At 41.9% G+C, this 4921-nt stretch overlaps 1 pseudogene; it reads right to left on the bottom strand.

Annotated features, from left to right (window-relative positions):
- Positions 1-2671: 2671 nt before the first annotated feature.
- LOC124971665 (dol-P-Man:Man(5)GlcNAc(2)-PP-Dol alpha-1,3-mannosyltransferase-like) lies at positions 2672-3675 on the bottom strand (annotated as a pseudogene).
- Between the last annotated feature and the right edge of the window lie 1246 nt (positions 3676-4921).

Genomic DNA, 4921 nt, shown 5'->3' with positions numbered 1-4921 from the left:
TAAAAATAAAAATAAAGAATCCTATCAGTGGAATATCACTCAGTCTTAAAGAAGAATTAAATTATGGCATTTGCAGGTAAAGGGATAGAACTAGAAAATATCATGCTAAGTGAAATAAACCAATCTTCCAAACCAAAGGCCAAATATTTTCTCTGATAAGTGGATGTTAATCCATAGTGGGGTGGGAGTAGGAAAGAATGAAAGGAACTTTCATTTTGTGCAGAGGGAAGTGAGGGGAGGGGTGGGGCAGTGGGGATGGGAAAGACAGTAGAGTAAGACAGACATTATTACCCTATGTACATGTACGATTACAGTACTGGTGTGACTCAGCACCATGTAGGGCCAGAGGAATGAGGGGTTATGCTCCATTTATGTACAATGTGTCAAAATGCATTCTATTTCATGTGTAACCAATTAGAACCAAATTTAAAAACCTAAAAAAATAAAAAAGAATCCAATCAGGGTACTGGGGTTGTAGCACAGTAGTACAATGCTTGCCTAGCATGCATGAGGCACTGGGTTTGATTTTCAGTGCCATATAAAATAAATAAAATGTATTGTGTCCATCTACAACTATAAAAAATAATTTAAAAAGGAGTCCAATCAGAACCTTTCAGCATGAGCCAACGTGACATAGAGTTGTCATGGAAGAGGGGAATTGAATGTCTGATGTTATACTGTTGTCAGTCAAAAGTCAAGAGGTAGACCTGAGTGGGACTCTCTGGAAACTTTCCTGGGATCCCCCAATAAAACTAGAATGCAGGAGAGGCACATCATCTCTCCTCTCTGAGAGGACCAACTCTCTCCCTTGAGAGTCCCCTTTTCCTTTTCCTACCCCTTCAATAAACTCACTCTTCTTACTCTGAGCAACATTTCTAGGGCTTAAAGAGGGGGTCTTCACACCGCCTTGGCTTCTTGGAAGGCCCAGCTCTGTAACATTACCAAGAGCTAGCTATTTAGAAAAATGCCTATAAGAATTCCTTTAAAATTTGTGAATGCTGTGTTTGGTGCGAGAGAATATAAAAACATTTTGAATGTAATACATTTAAAAGAAACCCAAGGAGTTCTCACACTGTAGTGAGGGAAAGGAGATATCCAGACAGATGACTCTAATACCATTAAAAAGTCCCCTGGCTCTCCAGAGCATGATAGATCAAAACCAGAGAAAGATTGATTCACCTTGAAATTTCATAGAACCAAAAAGAATTGGAATATTTTCAAAATTATAATTAATAATACATATTACACATACTGACTGTAGAAACTAATTGTTAATTTAATTCACTGATATTTCCATACTTTCATGTCCTTCTACCCTCTACCCTCTCTCCCCAAACCCTTTTACTTCTGTTTCCCCTGATGTCCTTCCCAATCCCTAGTAGCATCTTCTGTTCTTCATCATATCTTGTGCACAGCTGAGTTGTATGAGGACAGTGGGATAGGCTGAAGATGGGCCAAAGAAAGTGCCTGGAAACAGCATGGGAGATTTGGTTTGGCTTATTGGGGAAAGTTTACAAGAAATCAGTGAGTGCTCCAAGAAGAATTCAGTGGTGACAGGATAACAGATGGTACCTCTGTCCCTCACTGTGCTTTGCCATGCAGTGCCTCCTCTCTTTCAGGGTGTTTTGTCTAGTGGTGGCTGACTGCACAAATGACATGTCTCCTTTCTACAGTGTCCTCAGTTCTGTACCCATCTCCACTCAGAGAGGGGTTTTAGATGTTGGACTGCTGATGCTGTGACGTCATCAGCATTGGCTTGCTTCATTTGCTCATTTGACCAACATCCTGAGAAGCAACTGTCCTGATGTACATGCAGTAAGGTAACCTTCTACACATAGCACTAACTTGCTCTAGTTCTCTATGTGCATGAGAGAAAGCCAGTGTCCTTTAAGATAATATGCATCTCAGACTTTCCAGCCCAGGTTTGTTCTCATTGTTCTCTTTTTTTTTTTTTTTTTTTTTTTTTTTTTTTTTTTTTTTTTTGGTGCTGGGGATCGAACCCAGGGCCTTGTGCTTGCAAGGCAAGCACTTTACCAACTGAGCTATCTCCCCAGCCCCTCATTGTTCTCTTAATGGGGTGAGAATTTGGAGAACAGATAGAGAATATTCAGGGACATGGTGTTTTACTGTCCCTCTTTGTTTTAGGGATGATACGGGTCGTGTTTTTTTCCTGTAGTTTCCACGTGTGAATGAAAACATGCAACATTTTCCTTTCTGTGCCTGGCTTAATTTGCTTAACACAATGTCCTCCAGTTCCATTCATCTTCCTGCAAATAACAGGATTTCATTCTTATGACTGAATAATAATCCATTGTGTATATATACCATATTTTCTGTATGAATTCATCTGTAGACATGCCCCTAGGCTGATTCTACACCTTGACCATAATAAACATAGGTATGCAGATGTCTCTTCTGTAAGCAGACTTCATTTCCTTTGTATGTACACTCAAGAATGGTACAACTGGATTGTATAGTAGTTCTATATTTAGTTTTTTAAAGGACTCTCCATACTCTTTTCCATAGTGGCTGAACTTACATTCCCACCAATAGTGTATAAATGTTCCTGTAAGTGTTCCTGTTTCCATAGCCTCACCAATATTTGTTATTATTTTTTTTGGACTTGGAAAGATTTATTTGAAAGGGCACAGAGTCCATACCACCCAGGTCCTCAGAGTAGACTACAGGAAGGGGTGGATTTCAGTGGGCTTTCTTGCTGCGCTTGATGCTCTTGGGGGAAGGCTGTGGACCCAACCACAGCTGCAGCAGGATGACAGCCTGGCATATGTGCGGGCAGGAGGACGTAGATGGGTATGTATTCCTGGAGTTTAATATGCTCCAACACCAGCAACCTGTACCATCTGCAGAGGGCAAACAGCAAGAGTAGGTGAGGTGGGCAGCCACCAGGGCCAGGTGGAAAGCACGATGAAGAATAGAGCCTGAGGTAGGAAGCACCAGTTCACTGTTCAGTGGAAGAGAAACTGGCAGCCAAGATCAAAGGAGGGGGATAGATGGCCAATGGGGTTCTCCAATAGGAAGCGGAGCCCCAGTACCACCTGAAAGACAGCCCAGATGTCCACCTTGGGGAGGGCTCCACAGAAACCCAGCTGCGTGAGGAGAAGGAACAGCAATCCAGGGGTGAAGAGTAGCACATTCACCTTCACAGATACAGACAGGCTGAAACAGCAACAGCCCTGCCCCAGGGCTGGGCCAGGAAAAGGTTGATACTGAGAAAGATCAGCACCATGGCCACTGGGTCATTGAAGAGCCACAGCACAAAGATGGAGTGGACACAGCAAGAAAGGCAGCACATGAAGAAAAAGACAAAGGGAGGTACCTTGAAGGTCTGAGGGTAGACTAAGAAAACAAGTAGCCAAGTGGCCAGGTAGAACACAGAAAAGATGTTCTCTGCCACATGGATATCAGTGCCCCAGTCAGTGGCATAGGGTAGTCCCATAAAGAGGTACACAAAGCCAGCCAGGTAGATGAGAGGTCCGATGTCACCCTGCAGTTGTGTATAGTCATGTGTGCCATTGATGAAGCCCTCCACCTAGGTCATGTAGGCTACTTCCAGTCAATCTCTGTCTCTTCAGGAAGAAGTCGGAAGCCACCAGCAGCGCATAGCACAGCTCCCACAGCACTAGGCCTCACTCTTGCCAGGTGCATTGCACTCATTGTCCCCAGACTCTTGCTGGCTCAGCCATGGACCAGCGCTCTTTTTTTAAATAACAGCCATTGTAACTGGGATGAGACAGAATCTCCTTATAGTTTTCAGTTGAATTTGCCTGATAAGTAAAGATGTTGAATACTTTTCTCATATATTTATTGACCACTTGTCCTAATTCTTTTGAGAAATGTCTATTCAAGTCATTTTCCATTTTTGTTGGATTAATTGATTTTGCAGTCTATTGAGTCCTTTATATATTCTGAATATTAATCTTCTGTCAGATGAATAGTTGGTTTAAAACTAAAAAATAAAATTTTTAAAAATAAAGATTTTCTACCATTCTGTGAGTTGTCTCTTCACCCTGTTGCTTCCTCTGCTGGGCTGAAGCTTTTCAAAGTGATGTAGTCCCACTTGTCAATTCTTGCTTTTCTTTATTGTGCTTCTAGAGTCTTCTCCAGGAAATCATTACCTGTGCTGACAGTGTCTTGAAGTGTTGTCCCTGTTTTCTTCTAGTTGTATCAAAGTTTCAGGTCTTTTTTTTTAAATTTTATTGTAAACAAATGGGATACATGTTGTTTCTCTGTACATGAAGTAGAGGCATACCATTTGTGTAATCATAAATTTACACAGGGTAATGCTGTTTGATTCATTCTGTTGTTTTTTTCCCTTCCTCCCCACCCCTCCCACCCCTCTTTTCCCTCTATACAGTCCTTCCTTCCTCCATTCTTGCCCCCCTCCCTAACCCTAACTCTAACCCTAACACTAACCCCTCCCACCCTCCATTATGTGTCATCATCCACTTATTAGCAATATCATTCGTCCTTTGTTTTTTTGAGATTGGCTTATCTCACTTAGCATGATATTCTCCAATTTCATCCATTTGCCTGCAAATGCCATAATTTTATCATTCTTTATGGCTGAGTAACATTCCATTGTATATATATACCACTGTTTCTTTATCCATTCATCAATTGAAGGACATCCAGGTTGGTTCCACAATCTGGCTATGGTGAATTTAGCAGCTATGAACATTGATGTGGCTGTATCTCTGTAGTATGCTGATTTTAAGTCCTTTGGGTATAGGCCAAGGAGTAGGATAGCTGGGTCAAATGGTGGTTCCATTCCAAGCTTTCTGAGGAATCTCCACACTGCTTTCCAGAGTGGCTGCACTAATTTGCAACCCTACCAGCAATGTATGAGTGTACCTTTCTCCCCACATCCTCGCCAACACCTGTTGTTGCTTGTATTCTTGAT

Source organism: Sciurus carolinensis, chromosome X (assembly GCF_902686445.1).
Source record: "Sciurus carolinensis chromosome X, mSciCar1.2, whole genome shotgun sequence".
In the NCBI taxonomy this organism is placed as follows: domain Eukaryota; kingdom Metazoa; phylum Chordata; class Mammalia; order Rodentia; family Sciuridae; genus Sciurus; species Sciurus carolinensis.
The sequence above is the reverse complement of the archived record's forward strand: the minus strand, read 5'-3'. Positions and strand labels throughout refer to the sequence as shown.